The sequence below is a fragment of the Vulpes vulpes genome, chromosome 12, assembly GCF_048418805.1.
Source record: "Vulpes vulpes isolate BD-2025 chromosome 12, VulVul3, whole genome shotgun sequence".
Classification (NCBI taxonomy): domain Eukaryota; kingdom Metazoa; phylum Chordata; class Mammalia; order Carnivora; family Canidae; genus Vulpes; species Vulpes vulpes.
In genome coordinates this window covers 139,803,763-139,818,465 of record NC_132791.1, presented here as the reverse complement: position 1 = coordinate 139,818,465, position 14,703 = coordinate 139,803,763, and positions in this window count along the sequence as shown.

The following is a 14,703-nucleotide window of genomic DNA, read 5'->3' as shown; positions in this document are numbered from 1 at the left end:
GTGCATGGTGTACAGGAAGTGTTTAATAAACAATCAGAAATTGGGGCCCCTGGGTGGTGAGGTCGGCTGAGCCTCCAACTCTTGGTTTCAGCTCAGGTCAGGATCTCAGGGTGTGCTCTAAGCATGAAGTCTACTAAACTTTCTCACTCCCTAATGTATTTATGTAAAATAGATACATAAATCTTTTAAAATCAATTGATCCCAGGTGTTATTATTGTTAATCACATTATATTGGTAAATGACTTAAACTTTCTGAGGTTCAACGGTCTCCCTTGTGAAATAAGAAGACCCGTTGATCCCAAAGTATAAATACAATATAGGAACCACATAACAAGGAAGCATAAATAATTTTTGCAAGTGGATGGATGTGCCCAGTGTAGCGGTCGCGTTTCTCTTTCATCTCGGAGATATTTTTCATTGGTGTGGAAATTGCTCTCGGCTCTGGGAAAATAAGCCAGCGTGTGCGTGCTGCTTAGCCATGGAAGCGCAACTGGTTTCCTTTGCTTTGACCCAAGTGCGTTTCTTCCTTAACACTCACCAGATCTTCTGCGGAGGAGGGAAGGTGTTTGCCAGGAATTGCAAAGTGAGCATGCAGCCTGGGTGCATGTGCCTTGGCATTCTTCCCGCCGCCACTGCCAAAACATCCAAACCTGGAAGTAGCGGCACTGCGGCCTTAACGAGCCACTGACGGAAGCTTTTAGAAATGTGTGGTTTCTATTTGTGCCAACGGGGTGTTTTTCCTGTGCTTCCCATTTTCTGCAGGTGGTCCATTTAATTTAACTTCCAGCCACTACCTTCTGCTTTGATTCAGGGAAGTTACTTGTCTTCCCCATACATTTCAAATTCCAGAATCCTTTACATTTCCTGTGTTTTCTCCTCCTTCTTCCCTCAGTCCCAAGGCCCCCAAACTCTAGCAAAAAAAAAAAAAAAAAAAAAGAGCTTTTTATTTTTTACTTTTTAAAAATCCTCCAAAATACAAAAATATCCATGAGTCTGAACCAAATCTGGCATCATTTAGACCTGAGAAGCTATTTGACTCTGTGGCTGGAAATGGTTTGCTTCAACACCTGAGAAATTTTTTTTTTTTTCCAAATGACCTTATTTTAATGGTTCGATTTTGACAAATCCTGAGTTCCTGCTGAAAGGGCTACGTGAGACACCTCATTTCTCTAACTGGTGACAGGAGTTTATGAAATCTAGGCTAGACCCAGGAAGGCAAAGTTAAAGGCACTTGGAGGGAATGAATAGCAGAGTTTGGACGAGCCTTGATGGGGGTGAAGCCCAGGGCACACGCATCATCCCTGTCTTTAGAGGAGGAAGGCTTCCCAGAGGAGGTGATGCTTCAAAGCAGCAGCTAATGGATGAGAAAGCAGGCATCCGGGCGAGCCTTCCATATGCAAGAGGAAGCACGGTGGCTGGCCTACAAGGTGCAGACAAAGGAGGCTTTGAGTAAGTTGTCCTGGGAGCAGCCAAGGTAAAGGAACATGGACAGGGTGGCTGGGCTCACAGCCCTGCTGCAGGGCTCAGAAACAGGGGTGAGCTGTGGGCGTGCACGTGCTTGAGTATGTACACGGGTACACGTGTGTGTGTGTGTGTGTGTGTGTGCATCGACACAAGCAATGTAAGTCTTATTGTCTGAAGCATATTTTCAGGGACGCAGCCAACATCAGGCAGCCACAATCACTTCATTATTCATCTTGAAGAGCTGCAGGGCACCATAAGAGTGCTTTCTGAAGGCTGTTGGCAAGGAAAATAGGAATTAATGAGCGAGGCAATAGAAACCTTCTGAGCTGTCCACGGAGGGGACCTCTGTTTCCCTGGGAAGCTGAGGGCTCAAGTTATGGGATTTGGGTGGGGTTGGGGAAGGAGCCTCATTTTCCTTATCTGTGAAGTGGGTGCTGCTGGAGTGCATTCACATCAGAATGGGGATGGCACTCTCAGCTCCTCACTCAAGATGGGGGGGGGGGTCGAACTTGTGATCATTCCAAGAATAAGGAAGGTAAATGCCTCTAGGACGCACTGGCCCATCTATCGCTTCAGGTTGCACAAAGATAAGGGGGGTGAGCTTTGCCTCTGGTGCCACATTGGGCGTTGGAAAGAGGGGAGACACTGTAAAGCTGTGCTGGGTTTTCTGTTTGGTTTTGTTCTGTCTTCAGCTCCTGCAAGTCATAGTCAAACACACAAAACTTTAAGACAGGGTTAAGGTCTACTACAGCTATTTTTGTATAAGCCTAAGGCTTCCCAAGAATAATAAAAGTTCAAGTGCAAGTGCGGCCAGTGAGGTGGTTCATTGCTTTCTTTTAATTAGTTTTGCACCTCAAAGGACCCCTCATGCTATGGTGAGCTCTGACACTGGTAAGATTCACGGATAATTGACCCCAGGAGGGTGTTTGGAGGATGAAATTAAATGTGATCACACATACAAAATGCCTAAACAAGGGGAAGCTCATGGGAGTCAAGTTGTTCCATGTATGCCTGGCTTGGAGACAACCTTGCCCTCCCCTGTGCTCTGACCACGTGCCACCTGAATCCCCGGCCTATTTCCTTCTGCTTCAGTCTTAGGTCAGCCTTCCAGCTGGACTATATGCCCCTGGAGAGGTGGGGTCAGGTCTTACTCATTTTTATAACCTTCATAGCCAAATGTAACCAAATCATCAGGAAGGAACAATTCTCCATAATTGGAGCCACTACTGCCTTGGCATGCCTTCCTCAGGACTTTGGGGGCTTTAACAATTCACTGTTGCTTCTCTGGTTTGTTTGTTTTTTAAATATGTTATTTATTTATTCATGAGAGACATAGAGAGAGAGAGAGACAGAGAGAGAGACAGAGAGAGAGAGAGGCGAGACACAGGCAGAAGGGAAGCAGGCTGGAAGCAGGCTCCATGTAGGGAGCCAGATTTGGGACTGGATCCCGGGACTCTAGGATCCCGCCCTGGGTTGAAGGCAGCGCTGAACCACTGAGCCACTCAAGGATCCCACTTCTCTGGTTTTTGAAGCCTTATTTCCTTTCTCACCTTCCTCCATTGCTCTCAAAGTAATAGAAAGTATAAGCTTATTTCCTCATTTAAATTTAAATGAACTTGGCTTTGACAATGCCGGGAATCCTTGGTGAAAGGCTCCAGCCAGATAACCTGTCCTCATAAGGACTTTGGACAAGGAAGCAGGAAATGCCTCTCATCCCTCTACAGCAGGAGGCCTTAGCCTCTTTCCTGATAACTGAGGAATTCCCCTTCTTGGGCTATCCTTGGGGCCATCACTGGTGCTTCAACCTAGGTTTTCTCTAGGATAGAGCTTCTCAGCATGTGTTCCCTCAACGGGAACATTGGCCTCACCTTGAATTTTGTCAGAAATGCAAATTATCCAACTCCACCCCAGACTGTCTGGATCAGAAACCTGTGGGGTGGGGTCCAGAAATACGCATTTCAACAAGCCCTCCAGCATATTCTGAAGAACACTGAGAATCTGGATCTTCCAGCATCATTAAGGCTAGAATCCGATTGCATTGTGGTTTCCTTTTCTGAAGAGAGGGACACGAAGGGGGGTGTGCAAGCTTTGCCTTCGGTCAGTTTGTTGGCAGAACTCTGGGTGAGCCAAGGCTAAAGGACCCTTCACATGCCATTCCTATGCTAAACATGAATTTTTTTACCCTTGTTTTTTGCCTTAAACTTTTAGCCACACACTTCAGTGAAATTTTAATAGAATAGAATAGAGAAATTTAGAATAGAATAGAGCACCTAAACCTCAGATAGGCATGTATTGTCTGTTGCAAGGAGGCTATGGGTGTGTGAGGAAGGGCAATAGGTGTTAATATTAATGTATTAAGACTCTGAAGGAAAGAACACCATGGAACACCAAACCAGATGTAGCTGCAAAACCCACTTTCTTTTTAGTACATGCAGTGTGCAGCTGCCTGAAGTGGACTTCAGGGGTAAGGAGTAAAGATAACCAGGGAAATAAAAGTGGGTATGACTATGAGCATTCAGAAACTGCATGGGACTGGCTTTTGGGAAATTCTCTTCTTTGTTCCTGCTTCTAATGTTTTTTGGTCCAAATTCAGGTACCCAGCTCCTTAGGAGGGGAGGTCCATCTACATGCATTTCCATGGCTCCAAGCACAAAAAGTGCATTTATTCCAAGGACATAGGTTAAAGCTGGATACTGCACTACTCCTGGTGTTACAACCCTAAAGAGCTCTCAAACCTGCCCTCAAGGAGCTGATGGTCCAACAAGCGCATGGATGGGTAACCAGGCAACTATTAACATGGCGCTATGTCTTATCACAACAGTACTATGTGGGGCATTTAGATCACCGGATCCTGTCTTAGAGGGGTCAATTCATGTTTCCCAAAGGAAGTGACTGAAAGTTGAAGAATGAGCAAAAATTTTCTGGTGAATAGCTGATCAGAAAGATATAATGGAAAGGGGATGGCAAGTAGCAAGTGTAATGGGCACAACAAAGGGCAACCACTCATTGAAGATGGTTTGGTAGGTCTAGAGAAAACAAGGGAAAAGGAATAATGAGATGAGAGCTCTACATTAAGACACGATCATAGAGACAGACTAATGTCGTAGACTGGCAATGACATGCTAGTTGGAGTGGAGATTCAATTTGAGTACAGGCAAGACTGGATGACAGTGAGGAGATCCACAGTCGGAACAGACACCAGAACATAAGATTCCTGGCTGGCTCGGTCAGTGGAGCTTGAGGCTGTAAGTTTGAGCTCCATGCGGGCTGTAGCAATTACTTAAAAATAAAATCTTAAAAAAATCTTTAAAAAGATAAGATTCCCCCAGGCAACCTTAATAAGGTATTTGTTAGATTATGTGAGGAAAGTTTTAAGACTTCCCTGAAAGACACAAAAGTAGACTTGGACAAATAGATCTCTTATGTTCTTAGTTAGGATGACTCCACATTATAAATATATTGATTCTGCTCAAGTTAATATATATATTTAAAGTCATTCCAATAAAAATACCAATACGTTTTCCAGACACATTAGACCCCCCCAAGAAAATGCTAGAGAAAATGACTGTAAAGTTTGTTTCTAATAAAACATAGGCAACTAAAAGCGGCCAGGGGATTCCTGCATCAGGACAGCAATGATTCTAACAATGGATGATTCTAACAAAGTTAAAAACATACCACATGGAAAAAAATATATATATCACATGGGATTATCTTTATGGCATCACACTGGAAACAGCCCCCATTCTCATCACTAGCAGGTTGGCTGAAAAAACTACGATATGTCTATCACATGGAATGCTTTGCAGTCATGAGAAACAATGTGTCCGATACTATATATACACAGATAAAGAGTGATTTCCAGAATATAAAAGCAAGGTGCAGGCTGACAAAGATTAATTTTTGCATAAGAGAAGTGGAAAAATGAAAATAATAGTCACACAAAAATTTAAATAACACCCAATAATTTAGACAGCATTATAATTTTAAGTATGCTTATGCATAGTTATAATAAAAAAATAAATATGTATCTCAATGTTAGTAGGAACCAAGGTTTTTCAGGAAAAATTCAAAGAAAAAACTGTATTGTTAAATTTGAATTTGAACTATCACCATGAACTCAGTGATACACCTACATACTTTGTGTCAGTCCACTCAGCCTAGAAGCAATGATACTCCTGTAACAAAGAGCACATCAAACACCCAGAGTTTGCTTTCTAAATATCATTTTGAATGAGAAGAAAATAAGGCCCCTCAGTGAAATTGCTAAGCCAGGTCTAGAGCAGGATAAGTACAAAGTGAACCTAGGTAGTCTTGTGGCCTCAGCAAATGAGAATGTGCCCAGAGGTAATGAAGGCATGTTTAAACAGAAGAGACAGCTTGAGAGGCTCTCACTGATCAAATTCAGTTCAAAATAAGCATCAAAAAGAACACTGTACTTGATAGAAACATACTGAATTTTTTTTAAAAAAGTCCATATTGATACAGAGAAAGAGAGAGAGGAGGGAAGAAGGAAGGAAGAAGGAAGGAAGGAAGGAAGGAAGGAAGGAAGGAAGGAAGGAAGGAGAAATCCATTTGCCACCACTAGAAGTGATTATCATACCAACCAACTCCTTACTCTAATGACTGATAACTAAAGAAAAAAATAAGCATTTACCCTGTATTTTTAGGGTGAACTCTAGTTTATTAATGATGGAAATCTCTTCTTTATATAAAAATACCAGCTAATAAATGTGGGAGAAATAATAGAACTTTAAAATCACCATTTGGAAATGTCCAGTGGGATAACTAACTCAGGTAAGTATAAACAATAGGTTATGAAACTATTGAAGCTGATGGGAAATGCTCATATGGTGCTAAAGCTCACCCCCCAGTTTATATGTTAATTGGAAAGGGGGAAAGGCATTTTAGCCAAGTGATAAAACTTAGCATCACTAATGGTAAGACATACTGCCTTAAATGCCTTCTGAGGTGAGGTGTTATGAAATGCAGAGTATCATCCATGCTTCAAAGAATTCTTAACTTGAACCTAAGCATCCCTTTAGGTGTAACTTTCAGGTTGCAGGAAATAAGTGGAGGAAAAAGTTAAATGACACCACAATAAACAACCTGACAAATCTAAGGTTTGGAACATTCTATAAGACAATTAATCGGCCTATTCTCTTCACAGAAGAAATAGTAAGAAAATAAAAAGGCAGGAGGACACTCCTAGGTTAAAATCGACTAAAGAGAAGGGCACATGGGTGGCTCAGTGGTTGATCATCTGCCTTTGGTTCAGGTCATGATCCCGGGGTCCTGGGATCTAGGCCTGCATCAGGCTCCCCAGAGGAACTCTGCTTCTCCCTCTGCCTGTGTCTCTGCCTCCCTCTCTGTATCTCTCACGAATCAATAATTAAGTCTTAAAAAAAAAAAAAAAAAACAGACTAAAGAGATTTAACAATCAAATGCATGAACATTTACTTGGTCCTGGATCACTGAAAAAAAAAAAGACATTTAGGGAAATTTGCATATGGACTAGGTTAGGTCACATTAGAGGATTTGCCTTGACTTTCTTAAGTAGAATAATCATATTATGGAACAGAGAAGATGTCTATTTTTAGGATATTCATGCTGAAGTATTTAAGTGTGAAAGGGCATGATGTCTACAACTTGTTTTAAATAGTTCAGCCAAACATAAAAGGACAGATACAAAAAAAGATGGTGAATTTTTACAAATGCTCATTGTCTCATTCTTTCAACTTTTGGGGGTAAGTTTAAAATCTTTTGGCCTTTATTTTTTATTTTATTTTATTTGGTCTTTTATTATTTATTTGTTTATTTTTCAAATAGTTGCCATATCCAGCATGGAGCCTGATGTGGGACTCAAACTCAAGACTTGAGATAAAGAGCTGAGCCAAAATTGAGAGTTGGATGCTTAATTAACTGAGCCATCTAGGTGACCCTAGAATTTTTTTTTTTAAATAGGACTTTGGAAATTAAAAAAAGTAAGATTGACTGACTCCTAAGTTTCTGGATTGAGCAAGTGTGTGGTGATTTACCAAGAAACAGGAAATGTGAATAAACCTAGATGTAAAGACAAGGATGGGTGGTAGACATAAGCAAGCAAGTCTTAAATGAGAAAGAAGGACCTTCCTTCATAGTTTCCCCCTTTGCTTCGATTTCTCCTCACTTCTCCCTCCTCCAGTAAGGGAAGCTGTGGGGTGGGGTTAGGGTGTAAGGGCCAGGAGGAACCAGAAGGTCTTTGATCTTGAACTTAGGCTTGTGATTCAGCTCAGGCCACCATAACCAATACTTCAAACCTTGGTTTAACAGACCAATTCAAGGAGAATTTAGAGGCAAAATCTATAACACTTGGTAATGAGTTAGATGTGCTGGGGAAGGAAGTGTCAAGAAAAACCCCATTATTCTGAATTATACAATTAGATTGTGGTGGTCTAACTGGGGTGTCCTGACCCTCTGGGGGCTGGAAAAACAATCCAGCTCAACACACACATGAACACTTCTGAAGCCCACGACTGAATACTAAAATTGAACTAGACCACAAGATTCTGTCTATCTATACATGGAAGTAAAGTTTAAAATGCAACATCACATTAACTCTAAATGGATGACAGACCTAAATGTACATGCAAAACTATAAAACTCCTCGAAGATACATGGTGGAAAATCTAGATGACCCTGTTTTGGGGATGACTTTCTAGATAAAATGGCAAAGGTATAACCTATGAGAGAAAGAATTGATAAAGTGGACTTCATTAAAATAAAAAATTTCTGCTCTGCAAAAGACACTGTGAAGAGAATAAAAAGACAAGCCACAAAAAAAAAAAAAAAAAAAAAAAAAAAAAAAGACAAGCCACAATGGGTGTAAATATTTGCCAAAAGTCCTTGATAAAGGACTGTTATCAAAATATGCAAAGAACTATAAAACTCAATAGTAAGATAACATTTATATGGAACCACAAAGGACCCTGACTAGCCAAAGCCATCTTGAGAAAGAAGAACAAAGCTGAAGACTTCACATGTCTTGATTTAAACTATATTACAGAGCTCTAGAGTCCTCTAAATACTATGATACTGACATAAAATGTCCAGGATAGGACATCTTGTGGTGCCAGAAAAGAAAGAAGCTAAAAAAATGTACTGGGGTCATGTTGAAAGAATTCAAGAACCAGTTTGAAGAGGCTCCCACTGGCCTAGCATAGGACGATTTCAGCATCAGAAAACAATAACATCAATAATGGAGTGAAGTGTGTCTAACAGATGTAAAGTTACGAGCTTGTGATAGTAAAGAAATTGATCACCATTGGAATATTCCGTAAATTCCACATTATTTTCAAAATCTGTACATGAGAGAAGAATCAAGCATTTATTTTGCCTTTTTTATATAATTTGTTCACTGGGTAATTAAGTAATTAATGAGGAATCAACGATCTTTTTAGGAATATTCCAGTTGACGAATGAAGGAAGAATGATAAGATTTGAGTATCACCATTTTGGAGACACTAATGAATTAATTTAGATTCAGGTTTGATTCACCCCTCTGAATGTAACTGCCCATTTACAGAAAATATAAGGCACCTCACCCATTAAATGACATTATGGGAAATTCTACAGGACAAATAGCCAGGCCCCTTCAATACAAATTTGCAAGACGAAAGGCAGATTTGGAAGGAGTCTTTGAAACTGAGTTCAAAGGAACCATATCAACCAAATGGGATGTTTGGACCTTATTTGGACCAAGACTTAAACAAAATTATCTTTAAAAAAATTATATAAGACAATTGGAAACCATAAACACTCCAAGATAACTTGAGATATTAAGGATTTATTGTATAGTTTTTAAGGTGACAGTGGTATTATAATTATGTTTTTAAAAATTCTCTTTAGACCTAGATATTGAAATATTTATAAGTCATTTATAGATGACTGATGTCTGGAATTTACTTCAAATGATAAGTGAAGCAGGGTACACATAGACAAGTTTGGGCATGTATTGATAATTTTTGAAATTAGGTGATAGATACATTGAGTTCACTGTGGTCTTCTGTGTATTTTTTCCATATGTCTAAAACTTTCCATAATAAAAGGGTAAGAAAAACTTGGAAGCAACCAAAATGTTCTTCAGTGGGTGAATGGATAAATGATGGTACATCCCAAACAACGGAATATTATACAACATTACAACAAGATGAGCTATCCAGTCATAAGATGACATGGAGAACCTCAAATGCATAGTAAGAAGCCAGTTCAGAAAAGGATATATATTGTATGACTCCAATTCTAGGACATTCTGGAAAAGGCAGAACCAGACACTTTAGTGGTTGCCAGGGATTAACAAGGAGAGGGAGATGAGTGGGCAAAGCAAGAGGATTTTTAGGGCCATGAAAATATTCTAGAAGATACTTACTGGTGGATACATGTCCTTATACTTCTGGCCCAAATATATCACCAAGAGTGAATACTCATAAGAACTATAGACTTTGGGATATGATCTGTCAATGAAAATTCATCAATTTTAACAAATGTACCAGTGTGCTGGGACAGGATGATAGCAGGAGAGGCTATGCATGTGTGGGGGCGGGGCTTCTATGGGAAATGTCTGTTTTTTCTGTCAATTTTGCTGTGAACCTCAAACTGCTCTGGAAGTAAATAGTGTTAAAATACTAAATAAATAAATAAATAAATAAATAAATAAATAAATAAATTTTAAAAAGTAAACATCACTAGTCATTACAGAAATATAAATTAAAGCCATAATGGGGTACTACTACATACCTATTAGAAAGGCAGAGAAAAATATTAAAAGACAGTGCTAGATCGCAGAGCCCCTGAAAGTGTCATCCGTTGCTGCACGAATGTGTCAGAGGTCCAGACACTCTGGAAAACGACTTGGCTGTTTCTATAAAGTTAAAAATACCATAAGATGAGTTATCCCATTCGTAGGCATTTCCCAGAGAAATAAAAACGGATGTTCACATAGAAATCCGCATGCAAATATTTACAATGTGTTTTGTCACAATTGCCCCAAACTGGAAAAAACTCAAATATCCTTGCCATGATGAATGGATGGTAAAGGGATGCAGGGCTTCCATACAATAAATTACCATCAATAAAAAGGAACCAGGTACTGATCCACACAACAGCAAGGATAAATCTCAAAAGCATTAGGCTAAACAAAAGAAGCCCCACCCAAAAAATCACACGCTGAATGACTCCTTATTTATGGTATTCTAGACAAGTCCAAACCATGGGGTCTTGTGAGTGCACATGGGGTTGACGACAAAGGGGCAATAGGGAATTTTAGTTCTGTATCTGGACTGTGGTGACGGCCACAAAATGGTACCAATTGTTAAAACTCACAGGACCCTCCCATTTTAAAAGGGTGAGTTTGCTCTTTGTAGATCATACCTGGGGCGGGGGGGAGGGACGCGGAAGGGGGACGGGGGCGGAGTTTAAAATGCAAATAAGTGCGAGAGATACGCTTTTAGGCCCGTGACATTAAAATGAGGTCAATTAGCCAACAACTGCCAGCGATTGGTGTCCTGACCCCTCCTGATCTTGGAGAACAAATGTTAACAACTGTGGATGCCCCGGGCCTGGTGGAGGCAAAAAGGCCTCAGGGGACCAGCTGGGGAAGCTTCCTCCTGTGACTTCGGCCAACCCCAGTGCACTTCATCTGGGCACACTTGAATAAAACCATTCATTTGCTAATGCATCATAGGGTGCAGCTCATCAGGAGCCCGGATGCTCGGCCCCAACCCCGGGCTACCTTCCAGCGAGCAATGCATTTCCTCTTATTTGCCAGGATAATATCCCGAGATTTATTCATAATTTAAAAGCATCCCCAAATTACACAGTAGGTACCTGGAGCCCTGTCGCTGAGGCCTAGTTCAGCGACGGGCCTGATGGAAACCTCGTCCCCCAGGTCCCTCCCGGTGACCTGCGTGCACACGCAGGTGGAGAGCCCGGGGCGCAGAGTCTGGGGTTCAGTCCTGGCCACATCACTGGGGGGGGGGGCACCGTCCCTCCGGGTCCCGCGGGCAAGTCTCGGTTTCACCACCTACCTGGCGAGTGGAGGGCTGGGGGGTTCTGAGCACGAAGGCACCCTCTGTATTTGCAAGTCATTTGTAAACTTGAAAATGTTCCTTATGCAACAGCGAAGCAAGGGCCGGGCCTGAAGGCTCTCCGACGTGACCCTGGGCTCCCCCCACTCCCCTCCGTCCTGTTCAGACCCTTTGTCGCACCATTTGTACATCTGTGATATGATACCGCGCCTCCTCTGAAGGATCCGGGTTCCCACTAATGCAGCCCCTGACAATGGCTTCGATGAAAGAGATAAGCGCAGAGGCCAGAGGGTCTCCGGAAAGAAAGGAAGCTTGTAGCTTTTCAAGTTCAATGAGGCTTAGGAGGTTGGAAGGCTCTCCGCATAAAGGCCTGTTTAAAAGAGCGCCAAGGATTCAAAGCCTCTGCTTTTCCCAGACCTCTGACCACTTTCAGCCATCGGGGGCCGTGTGCGTTTGCCCGTGTCCCGCACTCCCAAGCCTGGACGCCCCAACCCGGGATGCCCCAAATGGAATTACCTGGAAGGTCCGACGGGGGGTGGGGGGGGAGGGGGCGTTGGTCAGCCCCTGGAACCCAGGGCGGCAGGTGCAGCCTGCGCCTGGATTCCCAGCCCCAAGGACTTGATGTATGCAAATGTTGGGGCCATCAGGCCAGGGACAATAGAGGACTTAATCCCCCCCAGGCGAGGGAGGGGGGGACCCCTCGCTCACACCCCTCCCCCTTGCTAAAGCCTCAGAATGGAGATCTTCCTGCACAAGCCCAGACGCTTCAAAGTGTGCAGCCCTGGAGGGAGCTGGGGCAGCGCAGGCGCCTGGGAGGAAATTCTACAGGCGTCTTGGCCCAGCCTGATGCTGGGTGGCTGCAAGAGAACATTCTAGTGTTCCTGTTTCTTGGTGCAAACAGAATCAAGCCCTGGTGGCATGTGCAGTTGTCCAGGTCTGATTAGGTCATGCGGGCACCGAGAGACATTCATATGTGATTTATTTGCCCTAAGCAGAACCCACAAAAGGGAGACTCTTACCCTACCTGGTCCTGAACTCTGAAGGCCTGGTCACTCTCCCCTTTGGTGACAGATAGCCCTGCCCCATCCAGGAATCCAAAAGGGAAGGAAGGTGGCTTCTGTCCCAAAGGTCTAGCTTCCATCCATGGCCCCTCCACCCAAACCCAGGGGATCTGGGTTTCTGCTCCTAAATGAGGTGCTGGAAGTCCCTTGCTTTTATTTTATTTTTTTTAAAAGATTTTACTTATTTATTCATGAAAGACCCAGAGACAGAGGCAGAGGCACAGGCAGAGGGAGAAGCAGGCTCCCTGCGGGGAACCCGATTCGAGGACTGATCCCAGGACCCCAGGGTCACGCCCTGAGCCAAAGGCAGATGCTCACCCGCCGAGCCACCCAGGCACCCCAGTTCCCTGCTTTTCTCTGCACCTTTTGTCAAGACCACTGTAGGGTGGGCCATTCTGCTAGGCACTGGGCGTAAGGAGAGGGAAAATGCATGGTCCCTCCTGGCCCTAAGTGATTTCTCTCTCCTTCCAGCTCCACTCTCATCCCCCAGAGCAACTAAACCTTCAAAGTGCATACATTCTACTCTCGTGAAAGAAAAAGTGCAATGCAGCCTGCATACAAATTAGGAAAGTTTACAACTACAGTCTGACATTGTTCAGGTTCTGCCAATGTTTCCAGCTCTTTTTGTGTCTTCCTCCTTCCAGACGCTTTATGGGGCCCAGTCTCTCACTAAACTCTGTGATCGCTGTTCCAGCCTCAGGTGAATACAGTTCTCCCAACACCACCACTGCCACCCACCCCCCGCTTTGATGCCGTTGCCAGAAATTCCCTGGATTTAATGCCCCTTTTCTGGGCACACAGCTCCCCTTAAAACCGGAGCGTGGCATTAGGTAAAAGCTGAGATTTCTTCCAGGTCTGAGATCCCAGGACTCCGGATAATAATGCAAAGCCCTGGTATCCCCGGCAGTGTGTGTCCTGGGTGTTGTGTGTGCCTTTTGCTCCCTGCCAGGGACAATAATAACAGAATTTGAGCTGTGCCTTTGGAACCACAGGACGAAGCATTTTTCTCCCTGCCTCCTTCTCTCGGGGAGACTTGTTTCTTGCGCATCGTGAGTCTAAACCATGGCTCAAGGATGCTCTTGTCTAAACCGTGGCTTGAGGATGGGATGCTCATGTCTTTCCCGGGGTTTTGCCCGGGAAAACATGGGGTTTTTTCCCCCGGGGTCTGGGGCATGGTGATCCTCCATTGGAACATCCTGGCCTTGCCCATTTTGAACCAGAGTCCACCAGCCTCCCGCGTGGGGCGCACAGAATCACACACAAGTTGTCCTCCCTCCCCGGAAAGCTGCAAGAAGATGCCAAAGGCAACAGCCCACTTGCCCTCCTGCTATTGGGAGGGTCAGGTTCATTATTTTCTAATGTTTTCAGATTCAAATTGTCATGTAAATTAGGGATAGGAAATCACCATTAGGTCATTTTTTCCTATCCTCTCAGGGGCTGAAGTGGGATCAATGTATACTCTCCACGTCTTTGTCCTCCCTTGTGTTAAATAATGTAAGGAATGGGGCTTCTATTCTTGAGAGAGTATTACATATTCTAATAGATTTTCACAGTTAAGAAGGCCTTTCATCTTTGGTGCAAAGTTTCCTTTCTTTACATTCATTTCATTACTTCATTCTTTGGCTCTCCCTTTACGGCGGCCTCCCCCTTTTGGGGTTTAGACCCTACAGATGGAGTTCTTAGAGCTGGTTCTCTGAGTGAAACCCCTGAGCACAGCCTGCCTGGAATGGGAAACAATCCAAGTGGACCAACTCTTTGGCTCTTTGTACAAACGGAAAGTATTATCGAGCAGAGGGAGGCGCGATGCTAACGCACCCAGATCCCTTGTGGGTCGGAGGAAACTTTCTCTCTCTCTCTCTCCCTATATATATATAATGATTCAAGCAAGGTAAACTGTTCTGCTTACAAACAAACATCCTTCGTCCTTGCTGTGTTCAACGGTTGGGTTCGGCCGCAGCAGCGCCACCTGTTTGCATCTGGGGATGAAGGTGGCATTGGGGGAGGGGGTAGCTCGAAAAATCTCTAAAGGTCTAGAGGGCCGTGTCCTCTAGAGTTGAAAGGACAAGACTTTTCTCACAGAGGTCTCATAGGATGTGATCTTTTCTGCCCCTGTT